Genomic DNA, 13,427 nt, shown 5'->3' on the forward strand with positions numbered 1-13,427 from the left:
ACCCACGCACACACACACGGTCATCCCTGTACACACACACAGTAGCTCAGTTTTCCTGCTGTTTTATCAGCTGTGTGTGTGTGCGTGTGTGTGTGTGCGTGTGCGTGTGCGTGTGCGTGCGCGTGCGCGTGCGCGTGCGCGTGCGTGCGTGTGCGTGTGCGCGTGTGCGTGTGCGTGTGCGTGTGCGTGTGCGTGTGTGTGTGTGTGTAGGAGCTGCCTGGGGACCCGCGGGGCAGTGTGACGGTGCAGATCTTTCTGGATGGTCTGATGCTGAGCAGGATCATGGTGCACCACCAGCACGCCTCCGTAGACCAGGCCGCCGCCCAGGAGCAGGAGGAGGAGGTGGGTCCTGTCTCTGTGTGTCTGTCTGAGGAGGAGGAGGAGGAGGTGGGCCCTGTCTCTGTGTGTCTGTCTGAGGAGGAGGAGGAGGTGGGTCCTCTCTCTGTGTGTCTGTCGGAGGAGGAGGAGGAGGAGGAGGTGGGTCCTGTCTCTGTGTGTCTGTCTGAGGAGGAGGAGGAGGGCCCTGTCTCTGTGTGTCTGTCTGAGGAGGAGGAGGAGGAGGTGGGCCCTGTCTCTGTGTGTCTGTCTGAGGAGGAGGAGGAGGAGGTGGGCCCTGTCTCTGTGTGTCTGTCTGAGGAGGAGGAGGAGGAGGAGGGCCCTCTCTCTGTGTGTCTGTCTGAGGAGGAGGAGGAGGAGGTGGGCCCTGTCTCTGTGTGTCTGTCTGAGGAGGAGGAGGAGGGCCCTCTCTCTGTGTGTCTGTCGGAGGAGGAGGAGGAGGAGGTGGGCCCTGTCTCTGTGTCTGTCTGAGGAGGAGGAGGAGGAGGAGGGCCCTCTCTCTGTGTGTCTGTCTGAGGAGGAGGAGGTGGGCCCTCTCTCTGTGTGTCTGTCGGAGGAGGAGGAGGAGGAGGAGGTGGGCCCTGTCTCTGTGTGTCTGTCTGAGGAGGAGGAGGAGGTGGGCCCTCTCTCTGTGTGTCTGTCGGAGGAGGAGGAGGTGGGTCCTGTCTCTGTGTGTCTGTCGGAGGAGGAGGAGGAGGTGGGCCCTGTCTCTGTGTGTCTGTCAGAGGAGGAGGAGGTGGGCCCTCTCTCTGTGTCTGTCAGAGGAGGAGGAGGAGGAGGAGGGCCCTGTCTCTGTGTGTCTGTCTGAGGAGGAGGAGGAGGTGGGCCCTGTCTCTGTGTGTCTGTCGGAGGAGGAGGAGGTGGGCCCTCTCTCTGTGTGTCTGTCAGAGGAGGAGGAGATGGGCCCTCTCTCTCTGTGTGTCTGTCTGAGGAGGAGGAGGTGGGCCCTGTCTCTGTGTGTCTGTCAGAGGAGGAGGAGGAGGAGGTGGGCCCTGTCTCTGTGTGTCTGTCTGAGGAGGAGGAGGAGGTGGGCCCTGTCTCTGTGTGTCTGTCTGAGGAGGAGGAGGAGGAGGTGGGCCCTGTCTCTGTGTGTCTGTCTGAGGAGGAGGAGGAGGAGGAGGTGGGCCCTGTCTCTGTGTGTCTGTCTGAGGAGGAGGAGGAGGTGGGCCCTGTCTCTGTGTGTCTGTCTGAGGAGGAGGAGGAGGAGGTGGGCCCTGTCTCTGTCGGAGGAGGTGGAGGAGGAGGAGGAGGAGGAGGAGGAGGAGGTGGGCCCTCTCTTGTGTGTCTGTGGGAGGAGGAGGAGGAGGAGGAGGTGGGCCCTCTCTTGTGTGTCTGTGGGAGGAGGAGGAGGAGGAGGAGGAGGAGGAGGTGGGCCCTCTCTTGTGTGTCTGAGGAGGAGGAGGTGGGCCGTGTGTCTGTAGGAGGAGGAGGAGGTGGGCCGTGTGTCTGTAGGAGGAGGAGGAGGAGGGGCTTCCTCTCCTGACCTGCACAGGTTTCAAGTGCTTGTTGTAGCTTCAATGTTGATGGTCGCATTTTGTTGACAGGTTGTAAATGGTTGAACATGAGATTTTACTACCTGTATCTACCTGGTGTGTGTGTGCGTGTGTGTGCGTGTGTGTGCGTGTGTGTGCGCGTGTGTGCGCGTGTGTGCGTGTGTGTGTGTGTGTGTGTGTGTGCGTCTGTGTGTGCACGCATGCAGGAACATGTGATGCCCCGTGCCCCACACCTGGATGACTGGGACATCGGCACAGAGGTAGGACACCTGAACGAGGATGCTTTTTTCTCATTATGTACAAGATACAGGTACTGTACCATTCATCATGAAAAGCTCACACCTGCCCAGAATTCATAGCGAGGATTCAAGTATTTATATTTGTCATAGCCCAGTATAGAGTACAGTATAGTATAGTATAGTACAGTATAGTATAGTATAGCTCAGTATAGAGTACAGTATAGTATAGTATAGTATAGTACAGTATAGTATAGTATAGCCCAGTATAGAGTACAGTATAGTATAGTATAGTATAGTATAGTACAGTATAGTATAGTATAGTATAGTATAGCCCAGTATTATAGAGTACAGTATAGTATAGTATAGTACAGTATACTATAGTATAGCCCAGTATAGAGTACAGTATAGTACAGTATAGTATAGTATAGTATAGTATAGCCCAGTATAGAGTACAGTATAGTATAGTACAGTATAGTATAGTATAGCACAGTCTAGTACAGTATAGCCCAGTATGGGTCAGGTTCTCCTCACTTGGGATTAACATGTTGTCATCTAAGGGTGAGGTATGAGGCTGTCCTGACTCTCTCTCTGTGTGTGTGTGTGTGTGTGTGTGTGTGTGTGTGTGTGTGTGTGTGTGTGTGTGTGTGTGTGTGTGTGTGTGTGTGTGTGTGTGTGTGTGTGTGTGTGTGTGTGTGTGTGTGTGTGTGCAGGGCGTGGGGGATCTGGAGCAGGTGCTAGCGGCGTTCTCCTACCCCCGCCTGCCTGAGATGGGAGAACGCTTCCTGGTCCAGATCAGATACCTGCGCTCACCCAACGAGGTACGAGACCCTAACCCTCGACCCTAACCCCCGCTGCCTGCCTGAACACAGGGCACACTGAGCACTAGCCTGAACACAGGGCACACTGAGTACTAGCCCTGGTACTAGCCTGAACACAGGGCACACTGAGTACTAGCCCTGGTACTAGCCTGAACACAGGGCACACTGAGTACTAGCCTGAACACAGGGCACACTGAGTACTAGCCTGAACACAGGGCACACTGAGCACTAGCCCTGGTACTAGCCTTAGTACTAGCCTGAACACAGGGCACACTGAGTACTAGCCCTGGTACTAGCCTGAGTACTAGCCTGAGTACTAGCCTGAACACAGGGCACACTGAGTACTAGCCCTGGTACTAGCCTGAACACAGGGCACACTGAGTACTAGCCCTGGTACTAGCCTGAACACAGGGCACACTGAGTACTAGCCCTGGTACTAGCCTGAACACAGGGCACACTGAGTACTAGCCCTGGTACTAGCCTGAACACAGGGCACACTGAGTACTAGCCCTGGTACTAGCCTGAACACAGGGCACACTGAGTACTAGCCCTGGTACTAGCCTGAGCACTAGCCTGAGTACTAGCCTGAGCACTAGCCTGAGTACTAGCCTGAGTACTAGCCTGAGTACTAGCCTGAGTACTAGCCCTGGTACTAGCCTGAGTACTAGCCTGAGTACTAGCCTGAGTACTAGCCTGAGTACTAGCCCTGGTACTAGCCTGAGTACTAGCCCTGGTACTAGCCTGAGTACTAGCCCTGGTACTAGCCTGAGTACTAGCCTGAGTACTAGCCTGAGCACTAGCCTGAGTACTAGCCTGAGTACTAGCCTGAGTACTAGCCTGAGCACTAGCCTGAGCACTAGCCCTGAGTACTAGCCTGAGCACTAGCCTGAGTACTAGCCTGAGTACTAGCCTGAGTACTAGCCTGAGCACTAGCCCTGAGTACTAGCCTGAGTACTAGCCTGAGTACTAGCCTGAGCACTAGCCCTGAGTACTAGCCTGAGTACTAGCCTGAGTACTAGCCTGAGTACTAGCCTGAGTACTAGCCTGAGTAAGACAAGGCAAGGCAAGTTTATTTATAGAGCACATTTCAGCCACAGGGCAATTCAAGGTGCTTTACATGAGACATGAGTACTAGCCTGAGCACTAGCCCTGGTACTAGCCTGAGTACTAGCCTGAGTACTAGCCTGAGCACTAGCCTGAGTACTAGCCCTGGTACTAGCCTGAGTACTAGCCCTGGTACTAGCCTGAGTACTAGCCTGAGCACTAGCCTGAACACAGGGCACACTGAGTACTAGCCTGAACACAGGGAACACTGAGTACTAGCCTGAGTACTAGCCTGAGTACTAGCCTGAACACAGGGCACACTGAGTACTAGCCTGAGTACTAGCCTGGCCAGACAGGTTCTAGCCTGAGCACTAGCCTTAGTACTAGCCTGAGTACTAGCCTGAGTACTAGCCTGAGTACTAGCCTGAACACAGGGCACACTGAGTACTAGCCCTGGTACTAGCCTGAGCACTAGCCTGAGCACTAGCCTGAGTACTAGCCTGAGTACTAGCCTGAGTACTAGCCTGAACACAGGGCACACTGAGTACTAGCCCTGGTACTAGCCTGAGCACTAGCCTGAGCACTAGCCTGAGTACTAGCCTGAGCACTAGCCTGAGCACTAGCCTGAGCACTAGCCTGAGTACTAGCCTGAGCACTAGCCTGAGCACTAGCCTGAGCACTAGCCTGAGCACTAGCCTGAGCACTAGCCCTGGTTCTAGCCTGAGCACTAGCCCTGGTACTAGCCTGAGTACTAGCCTGAGTACTAGCCTGAGTACTAGCCTGAGCACTAGCCTCAGTACTAGCCTGAGTACTAGCCTGAGTACTAGCCTGAGCACTAGCCCTGAGTACTAGCCTGAACACTAGCCTGAGCACTAGCCTGAGTACTAGCCTGAGTACTAGCCTGAACACTAGCCTGAGTACTAGCCTGAGTACTAGCCTGAGTACTAGCCTGAGCACTAGCCTGAGCACTAGCCTGAGTACTAGCCTGAGCACTAGCCTGAGTACTAGCCTGAGTACTAGCCTGAGCACTAGCCCTGAGTACTAGCCTGAACACTAGCCTGAGCACTAGCCTGAGTACTAGCCTGAGTACTAGCCTGAGTACTAGCCTGAGCACTAGCCTGAGTACTAGCCTGAGTACTAGCCTGAGTACTAGCCTGAGCACTAGCCTGAGCACTAGCCTGAGCACTAGCCTGAGCACTAGCCTGGCCAGACAGGTTCTAGCCTGAGTACTAGCCTGAGCACTAGCCTGAGTACTAGCCTGAGTACTAGCCTGAGTTCTAGCCTGAGCACTAGCCTGAGCACTAGCCTGAGCACTAGCCTGAGCACTAGCCTGAGCACTAGCCCTGGTACTAGCCTGAGCACTAGCCTGAGCACTAGCCTGGCCAGACAGGTTCTAGCCTGAGTACTAGCCTGAGTACTAGCCTGAGTACTAGCCTGAGTACTAGCCTGAGTACTAGCCTGAGTACTAGCCTGAGTACTAGCCTGAGCACTAGCCTGGCCAGACAGGTTCTAGCCTGAGCACTAGCCTGGCCAGACAGGTTCTAGCCTGAGTACTAGCCTGAGCACTAGCCTGAGTACTAGCCTGGCCAGACAGGTTCTAGCCTGAGTACTAGCCTGAGTACTAGCCTGGCCAGACAGGTTCTAGCCTGGGCTAACATCCGTCCACCATGAGACGGTTCACCCTCTAGGCTGGTTGAGGTCACCTTGTATGAAATAATTTTTGTTGATCATGATCACATGAGCCTTGTTCACAGAGGTTCACCTTTGTGGTGTGTGTGTGTGTGTGTGTGTGTGTGTGTGTGTGTGTGTGTGTGTGTGTGTGTGTGACTGTGTGTGTGTGCGTGCATGCGTGTGTGTGTGTGTGTGTGTGTGTGTGCGTGCGTGTGTGTGTGCCCGCCCTATAATGAGAAACCCCACCAGGCCAATGACATGCCAAAAATAGCGGTAACGCCATTACTAATGTTTTTAGCACAAGTCGATGGAATTTAACATCACAAATATTAGCATCACCGCTAGCAGACACTGACACTGACCAAATATGTTTGGTATATTATGACAGTGGCGGGACATAGTGGGAAAAGCTGTAGCTACATAAGTGATGTAACCACAGCTTTTAGTCTGTCTTGGGATGTTGGTAACTAGGGTAGGGATGTTAGTAACTAGGGTAGCTATGGGCTTATTCTCACCATGAGCACTGAGTGCATTTTTTTAGCTACTTAAAGTTCTGCTCTATCGGAGCGCTGAGCACCAGGGGCCAGTTGCACAGTACACCTTAAGTTAATATTTCCCTTAAGTTCTGACTTAAGGTTTCCTTAAAATAAAATCTGTTGCACAAACACCCTTAAAGGAAAATGCTCGTTTTTGACAACCTGGACCTTATTTACGACATATTATAAGAAGTTTGACTCACCGAGATCACTTTGGTGTAGTTCGGAGGCCTGTAGAAGAAATTTAAAATCCAGCGCGAGCCAGTATATCCATGAAATGACGGTGGACGGGGCAACTAGAATGCAGTTTCTCAAAATCTATTTTCGGCCGCTAAACGGTTGTTTTCATCAATCAGATTGGATGAATCGACAGTTGAGATTCCTCAACGCATCCCTCAACGCCATTGTAGTGGTTTTCAAATACGGGGTCTTTAGCCTCTGTAATATGATCTTTACACGCCTTTCCCCACTTGCTCCAGCACGCATGCGCACAGGCCAGCGCGCAGACTGGCTATTCTCCGGCTCACATTCTCTGCGCTACGATCGTTGTTGGTGCCGAGAATATTGTCGTCGTCGTCATTCGTCCGCAACAATACGATCGTAGCGCAGAGAATGTGAGCCGGAGAATAGTCAGTCTGCGCGCTGGCCTGTGCGCATGCGTGCTGGAGCAAGTGGGGAAAGGCGTGTAAAGATCATATTACAGAGGCTAAAGACCCCGTATTTGAAAACCACTACAATGGCTCGCGTTGAGGAATCTCAACTGTCGATTCATCCAATCTGATTGATGAAAACAACCGTTTAGCGGCCGAAAATAGATTTTGAGAAACTGCATTCTCGTTGCCCCGTCCACCGTCATTACATGGATATACTGGCTCGCGCTGGATTTTAAATTTCTTCTACAGGCCTCCGAACTACACCAAAGTGATCTCGGTGAGTCAAACTTCTTATAATATGTCGTAAATAAGGTCCAGGTTGTCAAAAACGAGCATTTTCCTTTAAGTATTCCCCTTAAGGTTTTCTTAAGATGTCCCTCAAGTATTTAAGGTTTTCTACTTATCTCGGTATAATAGTACTTAAGGAGTCCCTTAAAGTCAGTTAAGGTGTTGCACAAAAGACCTTAGCAAGCAAAATAAGGGAAAAAACATAAGGGACCTCTACCCCAACCTTAGCTAAGTTATGGCTGCGTTTATGAACATAAACGATGGAAATCGCGTCCCAAGTGTTCCGCGACAGGGAGAACCCACTAGACACTCTTAGTGAGGAACAACTGATATTTAATTACAGATTTGATCGACAGTCCATTTTTGACTTGTCCGACCGCCTGGGCTTGGACCACCCAACCTTCCGAAGCTATGCGCTTCCAGCCCCGTTGCAATTGATGATTGCGCTCCGATTTTATGCGACGGGATCTTTTCAGTCGGTCCTCGCAGACATTATTCATGTCCACCGTTCTACTGTGTGCCGTGTGGTTCACCGGGTATCAAACGCCCTTACCGGTCTGCTGGATGAGGTGGTCAACTTCCCATCTAAACGGGAGGAGGATGCGGTAGCGGCGCACTTTTTTAATGTTGCCGGCTTCCCGAAAGTGTGCGGGGTGATAGACGGGACCACATCAAGATTCAAGCACCCACCCAGTACGAGGAGCAATTTATTAATCGGAAAAATCAACACTCCGGGCCGCAATCTCCTCCCACATTTTTTGTTTTTTATGTTGTGTGATCTTGGGGTCGAACCGAGCTTTTATTACATGTTGTCTCTTTTTGTACTCTTCAAGGAGCACAACTTTCTCTTCCTCAGACCAGTTCGGCTTTCTCTTTTTCTCCTCAGACATTTTCCCCAGCGTCTCAGGACGTCCCAGTGTAGTGTTGTGACAGATAGCCGGTCACGTGCAAGCAAACCAATGGTCACCATGGAAACTACAATTTTACTGCTGTAAAATCTCTTTCCTTGTATGAAAACCCTTAACGTTTCCCCTTAGCTAAGGAAACCATGTAAGTGATTCTGTGCAACACCCTTAAGTAATCCCCTTAACTAAGGGGAAATTAACCCTTAAGGGTCATACTTAAGGGGAAAACTTAAGATGTTTTGTGCAACCGGCCCCAGATCCTGCACGGAAAATGGTGACGAGACCATAGCAACAAACAAGCACTACCTAAAAAACAAGCAAACCAAAACGGCTCGACTTTGACTTTGATAGCATCTAGCTAGCTGTGAATGATGCTGTTCTTGGTTTGCTGTGCAACATATCAACTGACCAGTTGTCAAAACGAAATCCCAACAAACTGGTTATGCTAGCCAGCTAGCAATCGGAGGAGATGTCTGGTCAGGAAATCTGGTCAGGAATGTTGATGGGTCTGGATGGGTCCAGATGGTCTGGTACTGTGAGGGGTTTCCAGACCCAATCTTCTACCTCCCGATCGGCTCATAGACTCATGAGATGGGAAGAGACTGAGAAGAGACTGTCTGGTACTGTGAGGGGTTCCAGACCCAATCTTCTCCCTCCCGATCGGCTCATAGACTCATGAGAAGAGACTCTGGTACTGTGAGGGGTTCCAGACCCAATCTTCTCCCTCCCGATCGGCTCATAGACTCATGAGAAGAGACTCTGGTACTGTGAGGGGTTTCCAGACCCAATCTTCTACCTCCCGATCGGCTCATAGACTCATGAGAAGAGACGCCAGTGCTCCTCAGGCACAATCATATCCTGGAGTGTGATGAGCTGTTATTTTAACATTTTGTAGTGTGTGCTTGTTTCGCGAGAAGAACATCTATTAAGATTCTCCTTACGTGTTTGATGCAACACAATTTCAAAATGGGTTAGGATTTTAAAAGTCCAGTTGTGTGATCCCGGCATAAGTGTATTTTTCTTTGAGTGAAGCTGATCCGTTCAGATACTTCATGCACCCATAGGGTGTGTTGGGGACACGGTTCTAAAGTTGGCTAACTAGCTAACTATGATGCAGCAGACAAGCTAATCCAGCACAAATTGGTGCCTAAGAATTCACCAGAATGCAGGAAATGAAGTGTTTTGAAGCTCAAAGTTTCCAGGAGGAAGATCCCCAGAACCCTGCTTAATGTGTCCCCCCCTGGATGTGTACCACTAGGCCTGAAAAATAATCGAAAGGAAACACGTGTGTGTGTGTGTGTGTGTGTGTGTGTGTGTGTGTGTGTGTGTGTGTGTGTGTGTGTGTGCGCGTGCACGTGTGTTCCCAGGTATTCCTGCACCTTCTGGAGGGGGATGTTGACCCGGAGGAGGAGGGGGCGGAGCTTGAGGAGGCGCTGAACAGGGCCAATCACAACATCAAGGACCTGCCAGAGCTCTTTGACTTCCCCAGAGGTTCATCCTTCAACTCACTATGCAGCTCCACTTCTGATGGGAGATTACTTTATGCTTTGTATGATTATTGTCAGTCATCCCCAGGTTGTTAAATGCTATGCCTTTAAATTGGAAAGTGGAAAACGTGTCCTAGTTAGTGGTAGAGTGATCATTGTGTGTCCTTGTGTTCCCAGGGGGTCCGTGTCTGGCGGAGTACGGTGATGGGCGGTTCTACCGGGCCAAGCTCCAGGGCTTCGCTGGCCTCAACCCTCTCAGGCTTCTGATCCAATACGTAGACTTCGGGTCCGACGACATCCTACCCACCCACAGGTAAGGTTCCACATCCTACCCACCCACAGGTAAGGTTCCACATCCTACCCACCCACAGGTAAGGTTCCACATCCTACCCACCCACAGGTAAGGTTCCACATCCTACCCACCCACAGGTAAGGTTCCCTACCCACCCACAGGTAAGGTTCCACATCCTACCCACCCACAGGTAAGGTTCCACAACGACGGAACCGCCACATGTACGGTCTGCCTTCATCACACGTCTGCCTCCACCCCCCCCCCCCCCCCCCCCCCCCCAGGCTTCGTCAGATCCCGCCCCCCCTGCTGAGGTTCCCGTGTCAGGCCGTGGAGGTGCGCGTGGTTGGGCGCCACGCCCCCCAGGGAGACCAGGAGAGGGCGCGTGGAGGCGGGGCCGTGGAGGCGTCTCTGGACATGGTTGACTTGCTGCACAAAGACATCGCTGCCACCGTCACGGTGTGTCCTGCCTGCTGCCACGGTTACACTCACACGCCACGCAGACATAAGCAACAATGACCATAGCAACTGAAGCCATGGTAACAGTAGTTATTACAGCTCAGTCTACAGTTGATTGATTTGATGTCTAATGCTGAGAAACGGCTTCAACAGCATTTTCATCTGGGTGATGATGATTAATTGCTGACTAGATGACGACAAAAGGTTATGCACATAATGTTCGTGCTGGTGCAGGACAAAAAATAGTTCAAGAATAGGAAGGTCCGCACAACTCCAAGTTTTATTGTGCTACAAACACAACCTGATGAAGACCAACTGGGTTGAAACGTGGTTTTTAGCACATGAGAACTGTAGCAGAGCTTCTTATTCTTGAACAGCTAATTGCTGACTAGACTCAGGAGTCAGTCTCCAAACGCTGAGCTCAACTAGAGACGGAGGACATTCGTCCAGGTTATGTTGCTTAAAGTGGGTGGAAACATTTTTCAAAACCAATCCAGTGTTTTTTGATTGGTCCTTCCTACAGTAACAGAGCGGTGGATGTTTTATGCTGGAAGGCAGGTCTTTCTCTCTCTTGGAGATGTAGGCAGTCCCTCTGGTTTTCAACTGACATGTCTCCAGACGTTCGGAGGCAGAGGTCTGGGGTGGCGAGTGTGATCTCTAACCCTGCGGTGCTCCCTGTTCCAGGCCACAGAGCCGGAGGTGTGCGTGGTCCTGTCCCACGCCGGTGACCCCCTGCTGGGGCAGCGCCCCCTGGTGGACAAAGGCCTGGTCCACACTGACCTGAGGCCAGACGCTGTCTAAACCTGACCACATCCTGCTCAATGGCAACCACACCTTCATGTTCTTTTGTTTCAATAAAATATATTTTTGTCAATGGCATGACATTGTTAACCTCATTGTGTTGGGCTGTGTTTGTTTACCTCATTGTGTTGGGCTGTGTTTGTTTACCTCATTGTGTTGGGCTGTGTTAGTTAACCTCATTGTGTTGGGCTGTGTTTGTTAACCTCATTGTGTTGGGCTGTGTTTGTTAACCTCATTGTGTTGGGCTGTGTTAGTTAACCTCATTGTGTTGGGCTGTGTTTGTTAACCTCATTGTGTTGGGCTGTGTTTGTTCACCTCATTGTGTTGGGCTGTGTTTGTTAACCTCATTGTGTTGGGCTGTGTTTGTTAACCTCATTGTGTTGGGCTGTGTTTGTTAACCTCATTGTGTTGGGCTGTGTTAGTTAACCTCATTGTGTTGGGCTGTGTTTGTTAACCTCATTGTGTTGGGTTGTGTTTGTTAACCTCATTGTGTTGGGCTGTGTTAGTTAACCTCATTGTGTTGGGTTGTGTTTGTTAACCTCATTGTGTTGGGCTGTGTTTGTTAACCTCATTGTGTTGGGCTGTGTTTGTTAACCTCATTGTGTTGGGTTGTGTTTGTTAACCTCATTGTGTTGGGCTGTGTTTGTTAACCTCATTGTGTTGGGCTGTGTTTGTTAACCTCATTGTGTTGGGCTGTGTTTGTTAACCTCATTGTGTTGGGCTGTGTTTGTTCACCTCATTGTGTTGGGCTGTGTTAGTTAACCTCATTGTGTTGGGCTGTGTTTGTTATGTGATAAATAACAACACACTGATAAAGTGAAATCCTTTTTGTCCCTAGTCAGAATACTATTATAAGAAAACGGTTTCCAATAACTAATTCCACTTCGGACACATTGGAGGACTGCAGGTCTTGCGTTCGGGGGGGGGGGGGGGGGCGTTCGGGGGGGGGGTTGACTAGCTATAATGGAAGGCTGGTTAGTGCATAATGGGGGGGTTGACTAGCTATAATGGAAGGCTGGTTAGTGCATAATGGGGGGGTTGACTGGCTATATTGGAAGGCTGGTTAGTGCATAATGGGGGGGTTGACTAGCTATAATGGAAGGCTGGTTAGTGCATAATGGGGGGGTTGACTGGCTATAATGGAAGGCTGGTTAGTGCATAATGGGGGGGTTGACTGGCTATAATGGAAGGCTGGTTAGTGCATAATGGGGGGGTTGACTGGCTATAATGGAAGGCTGGTTAGTGCATAATGGGGGGGTTGACTGGCTATAATGGAAGGCTGGTTAGTGCATAATGGGGCATAAGTGTTGAAGCTAAATCTTATCTACAGTCGGATCAATAGCTGGTTGTTCAACACTATTGAAACAGTTGAAAGACTTTATTCAGTTATGGTTGCGTTGATTTGGGTGACTGGCAGATTTGAGGATCCCTGTCATGTTCCTCCTCAGTGGGGGGGGGGGGGGTAGATTTGAGGATCCCTGTCATGTTCCTCCTCAGTGGGGGGGGGGGGGGTAGATTTGAGGATCCCTGTCATGTTCCTCCTCCTCAGTGGGGGGGGGGGGGGGTAGATTTGAGGATCCCTGTCATGCTGTTACTCCTCAGTGGGGGGGGGGGGGTAGATTTGAGGATCCCTGTCATGCCGTTCCTCCTCAGTGGGGGGGGGGGGGGGTAGATTTGAGGATCCCTGTCATGCTGTTACTCCTCCTCAGTGGGGGGGGGGGGGTAGATTTGAGGATCCCTGTCATGTTACTCCTCCTCAGTGGGGGGGGGGGGTAGATTTGAGGATCCCTGTCATGCTGTTACTCCTCCTCAGTGGGGGGGGGGGGGGGGGTAGATTTGAGGATCCCTGTCATGCTGTTCCTCCTCCTCAGTGGGGGGGGGGGGGTAGATTTGAGGATCCCTGTCATGCTGTTCCTCCTCCTCAGTGGGGGGGGGGGGTAGATTTGAGGATCCCTGTCATGCTGTTCCTCCTCCTCAGTGGGGGGGGGGGGTAGATTTGAGGATCCCTGTCATGCTGTTCCTCCTCAGTGGGGGGGGGGGGTAGATTTGAGGATCCCTGTCATGCTGTTCCTCCTCCTCAGTGGGGGGGGGGGGGTAGATTTGAGGATCCCTGTCATGCTGTTCCTCCTCCTCAGTGGGGGGGGGGGGGGGGGGTAGATTTGAGGATCCCTGTCATGCTGTTCCTCCTCAGTGGGGGGGGGGGTAGATTTGAGGATCCCTGTCATGCTGTTACTCCTCAGTGGGGGGGGGGGGTAGATTTGAGGATCCCTGTCATGCTGTTACTCCTCAGTGGGGGGGGGGGGGGGTAGATTTGAGGATCCCTGTCATGCTGTTACTCCTCCTCAGTGGGGGGGGGGGGGGGTAGATTTGAGGATCCCTGTCATGCTGTTCCTCCTCAGTGGGGGGGG

The sequence above is a fragment of the Borostomias antarcticus genome (assembly GCF_949987555.1).
Source record: "Borostomias antarcticus genome assembly, chromosome: 1".
NCBI lineage: Eukaryota > Metazoa > Chordata > Actinopteri > Stomiiformes > Stomiidae > Borostomias > Borostomias antarcticus.